At 40.4% G+C, this 15285-nt stretch overlaps 1 pseudogene; it reads right to left on the bottom strand.

The window, feature by feature from the left end:
* Positions 1-14811, bottom strand: part of LOC122690253 — a 34964-nt pseudogene extending 20153 nt beyond the window's left edge.
* Between the last annotated feature and the right edge of the window lie 474 nt (positions 14812-15285).

Raw genomic sequence — 15285 nt, 5'->3', positions numbered from 1 at the left:
GAATATACTGGGAACACAATTATCACCACTGCCGCTGCTGCCGCTTTTGTCTTCCAAGCCAAGACACTGCAAATGTGCTTCCTTGGTGCCTGAACTTTTCACTAGTATGATCATGACCTGGAAGGGTATCTGGAGAGCCACCTGGAAGACAGATTGTGATGAATAGATAGAGAAAGCATAGCAGATATGGCAGGCACAGATAACTCCCTAGGGTTTTGTGACTCAGTTTCCTGTATGGCATTTTATCCAATCAGATGCTGCCTTTTCTCAAGGGCTCATTGGCATACAGCCTATACAGTGGAAAACATTTGCCACTGCCTTTCTATTTCAATGTTAGATACACTAAATGTCTGTATTTCCCTGCTGAGCATTCCTCTTTATCACTGGCCAGGAACCTGGTAAGGAAGTCACTTCCGATACAGACAAGGAATAACAGATAGAGATAGCCCAGCAACAATTACAAGCACAGAGAACTCCCTGGAACATTCTGTCAAGTTTTTTTTTCCATTGCATTTCATAAATTCAGATGTCGCTTGTGTGCATGGCCTCATTTGCATACAGGATTTAGAAATAGACACTCCCGAACCCCATTGCCTTACTCTTTCCTTCCACATATGCTAAAGGTCTGTCTGCATAACTGAGAACCCCTCTAAGTATATCTTTGCCCAGAAGGGCGGCAAGAAAGCCACTTGGAAAACAGAGCAAGATAACAGGATCCAGGGAGCGCAGTATGTATTGCAAGCACAGATAACTCCCTCCTGTTTTGTGACATAGTTTCCTGGATTGCATTTATCCAATCAAATGCTGTGTCTACAGACATCCTTATTTGCATACAGAGTATAGGAATGGAAAACACTTTTGCCAGTGCCATTTACTTTCAATCCAAGATAATGTAAATACCTGTCTTTCCTGAGTGGGCATTACTCACTATCTATCTTTCCCGGGAATTCAGATGTGTTAAGGCTTGGACACTCTTGTTAAGCAATATTGTTCAACACAGTACAGTGATACAGGCAGATTGAAAAACTAAAATGAGTCTTACCTTTTGTACAGAGCAAATGAATGCCTCTGTACATGCATGAATACACAAATTCCCATAACAGAAAGCATTGGGGAACATATAGTCCAGATGAAAACATTAGTAGGGATTATCTTTGAGTGTTATATTTAAGGTATTTTTATATAATTTCCTTTTATATGTTCCATTTTTTTAACCTATAAACATGTGTTACTCTTGTAAATACAGAAAATAATAAAATCAATGAGAAACACAAGCAATCTCTGCTCTGCCTACAAGAGAGCCATAAATTTAGAACAGGAGGATCCCTGAGATACAGGAAGGGAGAATAAGATGTTGGGGAGCCCATTCCACAGTATAACAGGACACAATTCCCAAAACTGCAAACCATACTACTTACTATCAATATTTTAAATTCCTACCGATTAACTGGGGCAAAAGTATTGTGCCTCAGTTTGATTAGTTTTGCTGTACCCTGATGAATAGTGAGGCTGAGCGTCTTATCAGGTGAGAAGCAGTAGTGTACACTGGTTACATGTGGGACTCAGAGACCACACAGAATCTGTGTACATCTTAGCCTTGTGACCATCTACCCTGCCCTCACTGTGCCTCACTTCCCTGATGGTTGAAGTCCAGCAACAGGGGCTTCCCTGGTGGTCCAGTGGTTAAGACTACATACTTTGCAGGTTTGATCCCTGCTCTGGGAACTAAAAATCCTGCATGGCCCATGGTGCAGCCAGAAAAAAAGAAAACAAAAACATAAAGTTGGGCAACAGTAGCTCCTCTTCATAGGTGAGGAGGAAAAGACTAAGTGTAGGTTGAACATGCACAACAGTGTTAGGTAGTGAAGAGGTCAGGAATAAATATGAATGATTCTTATCATTATTATCATACTGAAATGGATCATTAGAAATTATAGGATCATTTTTATTATTCTGTGAGCTTATACTGATTGGCTTGAATTGACCTATGGTGTTTGTCATAAAAAAGTAGTTTATAACACTGTAAGTAGGATTTTTACATCATTGCTATTCTTAAAAATGCATAATTATACTGGCATAGTACAATTTCTGGAAAAAATATGGAGTCAAATGTGGACACTTCTTTCTTATCCATAGAAATAGACCTTTAAGACTTTTAATGACTTTTCTCCCTTCATGCATTATCTACCCAGTTTTATTTACAACAAAACTGTGTGGTTTTCAAGTGCAAAATATAATAAGAATAAATAGGCCTAGCCCTTCCCTGGTGGCTCAGACGGTAAAGCGTCTGTCCACTGAGGGAGACCTGGGTTCGATCCCTGGGTTGGGAAGATTCCCTGGAGAAGGAAATGGCAACCCATTCCAGTACTCTTGCCTAGAAAATCCCATGGATGGAGGAGCCTGGTGTCCGTGGGGTCGCAAAGAGTCAGACATGACTGAGCGACTTCACCTTCTTTCTTTCCCATAGGAAAGTGGGTCAGCGTCAAAATGGGGAATCCCTAAGCCACGGGAATTAGGTAACAGGTGGTCTCAGAACTAATTTTTGAATCTACCACATGACATTCCCAGTTGGGCAATGTCAAGAATATTATATATGCCTAGAGGAATGGCAATCATGTCTTTCAAATAAACCTGGCAGTCAGATGACATCTCCACTTCCCAGGATTTCAGTGAAGGTCATGAGATGAAAGTAGTTTCACAAGATGCTTACTTCTGTACTCTCCCAATTAAAGCCCCTTGAGGTATAAGCAAGCCATAGTTTTAACCACCAGTTAGCCAAGGAGTGAATTCCATGGGAAAGGAAAAGGCAAGGGTCTGCATGAGATTGCCCAGCCCCACAGCAACAGGGGAGAATGCTTAAGCAGCAGGATTTGGGGGAAAGTTTAGTCACAGGATCAATCAGACAAAGTCCCCAGGCACAATCAACATGTGAGAATGAAATAAACCTTAAAGTACCTTCCTGGAACTTCCCTGGTGGTCCAGTGGTTAAGAATCCGCCTTCCAATGCAAAGGATGCGAGTTTGATCCCTGGTCAGGGAAGTAAGATCGCACATGCCGTGGGGGCAACGAAGCCCGCGTGCTGCAAGTAGAGAGAAGCCACAATGAAGAGCCCATGTGCCACGATAAAGATCCCACATGCCACATCTAAGACCCAACACAGCCAAATAAATAAATAAATACTAAAAAGAAAACTGCAACCTCATCACTAGAAAAAAGGAAAAGAGAAGAAAAGGAAAGGAAAATAAAATAAAATACCTTCCTTATGCAACTAAAAATAATATAAGAAAAGGAAAATATACATATGCCCAGCACTTCAAAAAAAATTCAAAATGGGATACATGCCCAAACCAACTGAGGGATCTGAGTGTTACTCTGAACACAGGAGGACTACCTTTGATCATGTCATCTTTCACCAAGATGACCCACGCTAGGTTCTGGATGTATGGGCCTAGCTGAGCAACAGTGTGAATGAAAGACAGAAAACTAGGCCTGGACAAAGAGAAGAAGTTTCATATTCAGGAGGCACTGAGACACTGTTTAGAGCTAGCTAGACACCCAGCAACTCTAAGACTTTGAAAATGGCAGACTAAAAATAGTATCTGCTGATTCCCTTAGTGCCTCCTACAGCACAGAAACTGAGAAAATTGGTGTGTCCATTTTAGAAGCTATAGAAGCTCTGAAAGAGAATACACATGGCATAACATTCATAACATATACATTTCCTTCCCGCTCCTTCAAATCCAAATGATCTCTATGAGCTCTTATTATTTAAGTCATCTCTTTTCTTGGGGGAGAACATATGGAGAAACTATTCATAGTTGAAGTTTTACAGTGTTGCAAAACAGATATCTTCTGTTGGTTTGTTCATTATTCCTCACAACAGATCTGTGAGGTAGATAACAATATGCCATTTCCTAGATGTCCCAATCTACGGTCACACACATCTACTTAGAGGCATCTCTCTTCATTTTCCATGGGTTACTTTTTTCCAATTAAAGGACAATTTTTAGAATAGAAACAAAAAGTTTCCTTTGAAGAAGATTATAAAATTAACTGTTGTATGATCCCAATGCCCTTTAAAGTATTCATAGTGTGTATGTGAGTGCGTCAGTGATAGCTGCTCAGTCGTGTCTAACTCTTTGCGACCCCATGGACTGTAGCCTGCCAGGCTTCTCTGTCCATGGAATTCTTCAGGCAAGAATATAGTATTGGGTTGCCATTTCTTTCTCCATCACATGTGTGTAAAGAGAATGAAGGGACATATAGTTTTCATTTCCTGCTTACTCCTGAATCTACATCACATTTCTTTATTAAATGTGAGTTAGGGACTTCCCTAGTGGTCCAGTGGTTAAGAACCCACCTTGCAATGTGGGGAGAAATAAATATATGTATTGTAATTGATTATATTTTTTAAATGGAAAGCAAAAACTCAAATTCATAAAAATGATTACCTATAAGATGACAAGAGGAGTAGCTCAGGTTGGAAGGGGATATATATTCTCATTAAAAATATAATACATAATTACTGACTCCATGTACTGAAAAGGTCAAGAAACAATGACCAACCCAGTAGCAAAGAGCAATTCCACTTGCTCAGATTGAATTAGACACTTTTCACACTAAAAGGAACTGGGCTTCTTTGGAGAAAAGGCTGATTCCAGGACTAAGTGAGGATTGTAGCAGATGAGTCTGAACCAAACTCTCATACCAGAACATGCGTCAAGGAGACAACAGCCACCCTAAAAACTCAGAAGCCAACTGAAATGGTCTCACAGTCCAAAAATAGAACAATTTGAACATAAAAAATGTTAATGCCTGCGATGGATTAAAACATCAAGTATATAAACATCTAGAGCATATGATGACACTCTAAAAGAAAAAAAAAAAAACACCTCAATTTTCACCTTTGGAGGATCCCACAGAAACAACTCACTATCTTGAAAAGCTTCAACTTCAGCATCAGTCCTTTCAATGAATATTCAGTGTTACTTTCCTTTAGGATTGACTGGTTTGATCTCTTTGCTATCCAAGGGACTGGAGAAGGCAATGGCACCTACTCCAGTTCTCTTGCTTGGAAAATCCCATAGACAGAGAAACCTGGTAGGCTGCAGTCCATGGGGTCGTGAAGAGTCTGACACGACTGAGCGACTTCACTTTCACTTTTCACTTTCATGCATTGGAAAAGGAAATAGCAACCCACTCCAGGGTTCTTGCCTGGAGAATCCCAGGGACAGCGGAGCCTGGTGTGCTGCCATCTATGGGGTCGCACAGAGTCGGACACGACTGAAGTGACTTAGCAGCAGCAGCAGCATCCAAGGGACTCTAAAGAGTCTTCTCTCCAGCACCACAGTTCAAACCATCAATTCTTCAGCACTCAGCCTTCGTTATGGTCCAACTCTCATATCCATATATGACTACTGGAAAAAAATCATAGCTTTGACTATATGGACCTTTGATGGACTTTTCTACCTATTGGGATCAATGCAGATATTTAAAGCTGAGTTATAGGAAGGAGAAGTTGACACCAAAATTATACATTAAAGGATTCAAAATTTTAACACCAAGCCACAGCAATGCTTTTCAAACTTGGATGATATCATAACAAACAGAGAAATTATTCAACATATACACACTGTCCCAATCCACCTCACTATTTTAGATCCAGCAGACCCAAGGTGAGCCCAGAAATAGGCTGTTTCGGCAGGCACTCCTGGGCGATTTTGATAAAGTTGTCTATGGACCACTTTTGGAAAAATCCTGACCTATACAACTGATGTTAGTGTACTATTAATTTAATGTCTGCCAAAGGTGACACTGGCAAGAGGTGTCTGATAGCTGGTGTGTCTCTGTTAATGTAATTACTCAAAAATACACCAGTCCTCTCTTCCCACCTGCAACCACAGAATGCTTTCACACATGGATTCACAATTAAGCTCCTTTGGATGTTTTTCTTCTTCTTTTTGGCCATGCCACCACATGGCTTGTAAGATCTTAGTTCCTTGACCAGGGATTGAATGTAGGCCCTTAACAGTGAAAGTGTGGAGTCCTAACCTCTAGACTGCCAGGGAATTGCCTCCTTTGGACTTTATCTACAATATCAGCTCCTCATGACTCACCAGCAGACTACCTCCAGACTCCAACTAAAACTCTTTCCTGAGTCTCCAGTTTGCCAGCTTTCCCCATCAGACTCCACAAAGCCTCCACAGATTAATGAGTCACTTTCTTAAAATAAATCTCTCTATATAAACATCCCATTGATTCTCTTTGAGAAGTCTGACTGATACAAATATTAAAAATCAAGTATCTTTTCCATCCTAGAGTAACCTGTGCTTTCAACCAGAAAGATTTCCCAGCAATAGTCAGCTACTGACAAGTTTTGAGAAAATACAGTACCTGGAAATTATAGTAAAAAATACTCCCATGACAATAGCATCAAAAAGTATGACCTACATAGAGATAACTTATATTGTACATCTGTGTCCACAAATGTGCAAGGCCTAAACTCTGAACACTGTAAAACACTTCTGAGAAAAAACTAAAGCAGGTCTAAAAAATGAAGGGACATATCCTCCTGGGTCAGAAGACTCAGTATTGTTAAAATGTCTATTCTTCCCAAACTGACCTATAGATTCCTTGCAATCCCCCCAAAAATCCAAGTGTTCATTTTTAAAAAGAAACTGACAAGATTATTCTAAAAAGTCACTTAAAATGCAAAGGGTTTAGTTTACAAAAAACTACTTTGAAAAGAAGAAAAAAGTTGGAGGATAAGCACTATCTTATTTCAAACCTCATAAATCTATAGTAATCAAGGCACTGTGGTATTAGGATGAAAGTAGAAATGTATATCAAAAGGACAAAATTAAAATCCCAGAAATAGACCCACACATATATGGGCATCTGATTCTCCACAAAGTTACAAAGTCAGTTCAGCAGAAAAAGAAGTCATTTCAACAAATGGTACTGGGACAAGTGGATAGCCATATGCATAAACATGAAGTGTGTATCCATGGGGCTTCCCAGGTGGCACTAGCGGCAAAGAATCCGCCTGCCAATTGGGGAGACGCAAGAGACCCGGCTTCTACCCCTGGGTCAGGAAGATTCCCTGAAGGAGGAAATGGCACCCTACTCCAGTATTCTTGCCTGGGAAATCTCATGGACACAGGAGCGTGGCAGGCTACTGTCCATGGGGGTTGCAAAGAGTCAGACACGACTGAGCATCTGAATGCAAACTTTGATTCATATAATGCACCACATACAAGAGTTAACTCAAAAAGAATCACTGACGTAAACATGCAAAACCAACACCATAAATGAACAAACTGATGCACTGAATTTCCACAAAATTGAAACTCATGTTTTTCTGAGAACACTGTTGAGAGAACAAAAAGACAAGCCATTGAATGAATGAGAGAAAATATTTGTAATTCTCAGATCTGCTATCCAGAATTAAAAATCTCCCAAAGGTCAGTAGAAAACAGACACTTCAATAAATAAGTGGACAAAAGATTTGAACAGATACTTCACCTAAGATATACACCTGTCAAACAAGCACATGAAAAGATGCTCATCATCATCAGTCATTAGGAAAATATAAGTTAAAACTATGAGAAATCACTACACCCCTCTGAGAAAGTTCAAAATTAAAAAGAATACCATACAAAATATTGGCAAGGTTGTGCAGGATGAAACCCTCATATCTCATACACTGCTGGTGGAAATGAAAAATGCTCAGACTACTTAGGAAAAAAGTTTACCAGTTTCTTAGATAGTTAATTTTACAACTACCAATTTTACCAACCATTCTACTTGTAAGTATTTACATAGAAAGAAAAAATATATGTCCCAGGAAAGAATTACATATAAATGTTCATAGAAGGTTTATTTCCAAGAGCCCCAAATTGGAAACAACCCAAATATCCATTAACAGGTAAATGGACAGAACAAACTGTGGTATATCCAAATAATGGGATAGTTCCACATAACAGGAAAAGAAAGCTAATCTATAGCGACAAAAGTCAGTGGATACCTATGAATGAGGTAGGCTGAAGTAGAGAGAGAGGCAGAAGAGAATTTGGTGGGCTGATTACCTAAGAACACAAGGAAGCTTTTTGAGATGATAGATATGTTCATTATCTTGACTGTAGTATTAAATTCACAGGTGCATACATATATCAAACTTAGAGCATATACTTTAAATATGCACAGTATATTATATGTTGACCATACCTCAATAAAATATTTGAAATATATTTATATATTTATAATTCTCTGATGCAATTAATCAGGTGAAAAATTCTTACAATTATGCTCTTGTAGTAGTAACAGATCCACATTATATGTTATCAAATTGGTCATGCTCCATATAACCAAAGTCATCACATGCAATAAAATATACCTAAATATTTAGGGTAAGTGGATGTTCATTTCCTTCTGAAGTACAGAAATAAAAATATTACATCCCAGGGAAATCATAATGATATTTAACAGGAACTGGTTATTTCAGGGAATGTGGTGAGTATCATTACGTTAGGACAAACTCTAAAGTAAAAATGCTTATTTTTAAATAATAAATTCTATGGCTGACATTTTAAACTAGCACTTGGAAATTGTCTGTTTTTTTTAAACATGTCATTAGAAAAGGGAAGAAACTATTTGTAGCAGGGAACAATCTATATTACAATGACAAATTGTTAGGAAGATCTAACTACAGCGTATTTCCATACCCATCTGAGAGATACAAAGGAATCACTGATTATTATTTATAAGGTACATTTACTTATTTAAGTCTATTTATTACAAATGAATGTTAAAGACCAACTGCCTTCCAAGTCGGACAATCCATTGCTTTTCAGCACATAAAAAAAGGAAAAAGTCTTCTTTCAGGTGGGCCTCAGTTCAATTCAGTCACTCAGTCGTGTCCAACTCTTTGCAACCCCATGAATCGCAGCATGCCAGGACTCCCTGTCCATCACCAATTCCCGGAGTTTAACTCAAACTCATGCCCATCGAGTCGGTGATGCCATCCAGCCATCTCATCCTCTGTCAGCCCCTTCTCCTCCTGCCCTCAATCCCTCCCAGCAACAGGGTCTTTTCCAATGAGTCACATTGAAACTCTTCACATGAGGTGGCCAAAGTACTGGAGTTTCAGCTTCAGCATCAGTCCTTCCAATGAACACCCAGGACTTATCTCCTTCAGGATGGACTGGTTGGATCTGCTTGCAGTCCAAGGGACTCTCAAGAGTCTTCGCCAACACCACAGCTCAAAAGCATCAATTTTTCAGTGCTCAACTTTCTTCACAGTCCAACTTTCACATCCATACATGACCACTTGAAAAGCCATAGCCTTGTCCAGACGGACTTTTGTTGGCAAAGTAATGTCTCTGCTTTTTAATATGCTGCCTAGGTTGGTCATAACTTTCCTTCCAAGGAGTAAGCGTCTTTCAATTTCATGGCTGCAGTCACCATCTGCAGTGATTTTGGAGCCCCCAAAAATAAAGTCTGACACTGTTTCTACAGTCTCCCCATCTATTTCCCATGAGGTGATGGGACCAGATGCCATGATCTTAGTTTTCTGAATGTTGAGCTTTAAGCCAACTTTTTCACTCTCCTCTTTCACTTTCATCAAGAGACTCTTTCGTTCCTCTTCACTTTCTGCCATAAGGGTGGTATCATCTGCATATCTGAGATTATTGATATTTCTCCCAGCAATCACGATTCCAGCTTGTACTTCATCCAGCCCCGTGTTTCTCATGATGTACTCTGCATATAAGTTAAATAAGCAGGGTGGCAATATACAGCTTTGACGTACTCCTTTTCCTCTTTGGAACCAGTCTGTTGTTCCATGTCCAGTTCTAACTGTTGCTTCCTGACCTGCATACAGGTTTCTCAGGAGGCAGGTCAGGTGGTCTGCTATTCCCATCTCCTTCAGAATTTTCCACAGTTTATTGTGATCCACACAGTCGAAGGCTTTGGTGTAGACAATAAAGCAGAAATAGATGTTTTTCTGGAACTCTCTTGCTTTTTCGATGATCCAGCAGATATTGGCAATTTGATTTCTGGTTCCTCTGCCTTTTCTAAAACCAGCTTGAACATCTGAAGTTCTCGGTTCAGGTATTGCTGAAGCCTGGCTTGGAGAATTTTGAGCATTACTTTACTAGCGTGTGAGATGAGTGCAATTGTGCAGTAGTTTGAGCATTCTTTGGGATTGCCTTTCTTAGGGATTGGAATGAAAACGGACTTTTTCCAGTCCTGTGGCCACTGCTGAGTTTTCCAAATTTGCTGGCATATTGAGTACAGCACTTTCACAGCATCATCTTTCAGGATTTGAAATAGCTCAACTGGAATTCCATCACTTCCACTAGCTTTTTCGTAGTGATGCTTTCTAAGGCCCACTTGACTTCACATTCCAGGATGTCTGGCTCTAGGTGAGTGATCACACCATTGTGATTATCTGGTCATGAAGATCTTTTTTGTACAGTTCTTCTGTGTATTCTTGCCACCTCTTCTTAATATCTTCTGCTTCCGTTAGGTCCCTACCATTTCTGTCCTTTACTGAGCCCATCTTTGCATGAAATGTTCCCTTGGTATCTCTACTTTTATTGAAGAGATCTCTAGTCTTTCCCATTCTGTTGTTTACCTCTATTTCTTTGCATTGATCTCTGAGGAAGGCTTTCTCATCTCTCCTGGCTATTCTTTGGATCTCTGCATTCAAATGGGAATATCTTACCTTTTCTCCTTTGCTTTTTGCTTCCCTTCTTTTCACAGCTATTTGTAAGGCCTCCTCAGACAACCATGTTGCCTTTTTGCATTTCTTTTCCATGGGGATGGTCTTGATCCCTGTCTCCTGTACAATGTCACGAACCTCCGTCCATAGTTCATTAGGCACTCTATCAGATCTAGTCCCTTAAATCTATTTCTCACTTCCACTGTATATTCATAAGGGATTTGATTTAGGTCATACCTGAATGGTCTAGTGGTTATCACTACTCTCTTCAGTTTAAGTCTTAATTTGGAAATAAAGAGTTCATGATCTGAGCCACAGTCAGCTCCAGGTCTTGTTTTTGCTGACTGTATAGAGCTTCTCCATCTTTGGCTGCAAAGAATATAATCAATCTGATTTCAGTATTGGCCATCTGGTGATGTCCATGTGTAGAGTCTTCTCTTGTGTTGTTGGAAGGGTTACTAAAAAGCATGTAGCAGCTGATGGAATGAAATCCCACCTGCCAAACTCTCCCATGATGAGATCAAAGTAGCTACTTTTAAGCTAGTTTGTGAACCTTACAGAGATATCCCACAACGTACTTTTGTCAGATCTATGAACTCACTTGAGTCAGGCCTCATATCCAACTGAAGATGTGAAGTGTTGCGGTCTCCTGAGGACTGCTGCCCTTGAACCTGGAGCAGAAGTTCCATCAGTCAACAGGACACTGATCCTCAGAACCTGTCTCCTTCAGACACCTGATGAGAAAGGCCACAGGCATGAGGGCTGCACAGGGAGAAACACATCCAGCAATCACCATGGTTTACCAGTGTAACTGTGTGCCCTGCACTGTGCTAGGTACTGGGTAGTGACAGTGACATTGAAACAACCGGGTAGTGATCGTAACAACCAGATGTTACAATGAGCTTCCCACCGTGGACTTTTTCTTCTCCTTTTCTCATCTACCCCTTAACAACAACGTGGAAAAGGAATAAGAAGTGGCCTGAATTCATAGATTTCATGATCCCACAAGAACCACATGGCCATCAGCTTACTCATGTGTTATCACTGAATGTTCTTAGCGATCCTGTGGGGAAAGCATTCTTATCCCCATTTTACAGAGGGGAAAGCTGAGGCTCAGAAAGAGTTGCTACCTGTCTCACCTCCTGCATTCCTGTCTTTAGGAGGAAAGTGGCTCCAGGACACCCCTGGAGCAGGACACTGCACTCACTGGGGCCGGGCAGGACCCCAAAGCTTTACCTATGAGACAGCTGGGGCACCGAGCCCCAAAGTGGGAGAGCGGTGACTTGGATGTGGATCCTTGTCTCCCCACACCCCAGGGCAGTCCAGCGCCCATCACAGGAACTCTCCCAACTCAGTTCCAAACAACTGAAGGTGAAATCTGCTCTTCTCGTCAGGCACTTCTGTCTCCATTAAAAAGTCATCAATGTAGCCTTGTTGAAGTCACGTTTCTATAGTAACTGCCAGGCACAGGCAGATCCTCCACCACCTTAAATACCAATACCTTCCCATGCTCCTGCACTCCCTTGTCTTTAGCTTAGAGTAAAACACCTCAGCTCTTCAGGCTGCAAGTGAGAAAACATACTCATTAGAGCCACTAGACTGGGACCTTGGCAAACTAGCAAAAATCTGTCCAGTATGGTGGGACAAATTATGTGCTTGTGGTCAGGAATTGCATTTGCTTTAAAGAGACAGAAGGGAGCTTCCCTGGTGGCTCAGCAGTAAAAGAATCTGCCTGCAATGTAGGAGAGGGGGTGAGGGGTGGGGTTTGATCCCTGTGTCAGGAAGATCCCCTGGAGAAGGAAATCCACTCCAATATTCTAACCTGGGAAACCCCATGGAGAGAGGAGCCTGGCAGGCTACAGACAATGGGGTCACAAGAGTGGGACATGAGTTTGTGACTAAATCACCACCAGGTCTGTATTATCAGAACATAAAGACCCAGCAAAATATCCTACTGTTCTGGGAGAAGAGTTAGCCCTCCCTCTGAGGGTGAATGTGTACTATCATAGTCCATGCCAAACAGCCATCTGCAAAGAAATAAATTCTCTGGTCACATGACTGAATGATCTAGAAACATACAGAAAAATGTCACTGAAAGAATCTCAGAGTGATTTCAGGGAGGCAAAGCTAAAATATTTAACAGGCAGAAACATAAGTCATTTGAACCATACATTGGTTTTTCTTGAGGAATTCTTATCCTCCATTCCTGATAGTTTCTTCCACATGGAGGAACAGGCACGACCAAACCCATGTGGCCTCTCTAGATACTCACCCCTCTATCTAGAGAATCACTTCCCTGATTAGTGAGGTTGGATGAACAAATAGGTTGCCTAGCCCAGGGCCTCTTGCTTCCCAGTTCTTGAAGCAAGCTGCCCTTTTGGAGCACGTTTGCTCTGCTCTCAGGAGTGGGTCTACAAGCAGATCCATAGCTCTTCTCTTTTCTGTCTCACTGGTTCCCAAACTATTCCTACGGTTGTGCTCCAAAATGGTTGTGTTTTTAAGAGGCCCTGAAAATACACTCCTTCACATCTTGACTCTAAACCAGCTAAGAAATATGAAAAATAAAGAGAAAAATACATCAACTTTGTTCCTTATAAAGGTGATATTGTAGAATGTGCCTTAGATTTTACACAAGGCAAGTGGGCTTCCTATTCATGAACCCCGGCACTGCACAGACTTGTCCATCCTGCACTGATGTATCAGGACAGTCAGAAAGGACAAGGACTGCAATGCATATCTCTCTGCATTCTAGTGAAAGCATCCTATGTGCACCCAAGAAAAGTGGCTTCCTTGCAAGTCTATTCTTGTAGTAGTAGAAATTGTCTTAGGACACCCTCTTCAAGAAAATCTTCTCAAAATGGGTAAATACTCCTTGTTCTATGTACTCACCATGACATCTTCTGAGGATACGGCTTTCTCTGTGTCTCAGGGAGCAGTTTGTATCAATACTCTCTTCTTCCCTTCACAAGCATGACTAAATGGAGCCTCGTGTGCAAGGGGATTCAAATAAATTTCTAAACTCCAAGGTTACAATGAAATCACATGTCATTAAATTTTCTCTTGGAAATCCCTTTTAAGAAGGAATTGAGGAAATGTTCAAAAATTATACCTGCACATAAGCCCACACAAAGATTATAGCCAGGCAACTGTAGATAAAACATGAATAAAAATAATAGCATATTTCATATAAGGATATATATGCATGTAATAAAAGTATAAAGATGTGTATTAAGAATCAAAAATCCAGGGTATGGTCCAGTGGTCAAAATTTCACCTACCGATGCACAGGTTATAGGTTTGATCCCTGGTGGCAGGGCTAAGATCCCACATGCCTTGTGGCCAAAAAACCAAAACATAAAACAGAAGCAATACAGTAACAAATTCAATAAAGACTTTTAAAATGGTCCAAATAAAAATAAAACTTTAAAAAATGTATGTTGTTATGTATAGGAGCTGGGATTTATCTTAGGTAAGGTAGTTGAGTGGCAAAAGACAAAATAGCATGGTTATTATTGTTAAAGGTTTAAAATTCAGAAGGAAGATATGAAATATTAATACTTATATTAATATTAATACTTATATTAGTATCACACAGCAAAACTATTCACAGAGCCAAAACCACAGTATATGGCAAGGAATATAGGAAGAAATGCACTAATAATAGATATTTCTAACATACTTCCCTTAATCCAAAATAGTCAAGTAGAGAAATATTTACTCATTGCAGAAAAGACTTAAACAACACAGTCTCAAGAGTAGATCTGATAGATGAACATACTGAACTGTGAAGGGTCTTAGACAACACACTTTTTAAGATGAACATGGAACATTCATGAAAATTGACTCTATTTGAGGCTGGTGGACAAATCTTCGGCCCAGATGGAAATACAGATTAAAAATGGCAGAATTTGACGAGGATAATGTTAACAAAAACACAACATATCAGAATTTAATTAAAGCAGCAATGAGCAACACTAGTGCATGCTCAGTCGCCTAGTCGTGTCTGACTCTTTGCAACCTCATGGTCTATAGCCCGCCAGGCTCCTCTGTCCATGGGATTTCCCAGGCAAGGATACTGGAGTGGGTTGTCATTTCCTCCTCCAGGGGATCTTCCTGACTCAGGGATCAAACCTGTGTCTACTGCTTGGCAGGTGGATTCTTTACCCCTGAGCCACAAGGGAAGCCCTACAAAGAACCAGGCTTCCTTGGAAAAAATGTCTGATTCCAGGTTTGCGTAGGGATTGTACCAGATGAATCTGGACCAAACTCTCATATAAGAAAACACAATTAAGGCACAAAAGTCAGCCAGAAGTAGCTCACACAGGCTAAAGACAGAACAATTAGAATGTCAAGTAAGATAATGACTACAATATATTAAAACACATCAGATATAGAAAAATCTAGAGCTCGTAACACCATTCTAATGGGAAAAAAAGTCCACAGAAACCAACTTACTGCTCACCTTTGGAGGAGCCTAAGGAAACAACCTGCTGTTCTGAAGAGTGAAAAAATTGTAAAAGAATTAAACATTCATCCTATCCTTCCATGCAACCTAATAGTTG

The sequence above is a fragment of the Cervus elaphus genome, chromosome X (assembly GCF_910594005.1).
Source record: "Cervus elaphus chromosome X, mCerEla1.1, whole genome shotgun sequence".
In the NCBI taxonomy this organism is placed as follows: Eukaryota; Metazoa; Chordata; class Mammalia; order Artiodactyla; family Cervidae; genus Cervus; species Cervus elaphus.
This window is presented reverse-complemented; position numbering and strand designations above follow the sequence as displayed.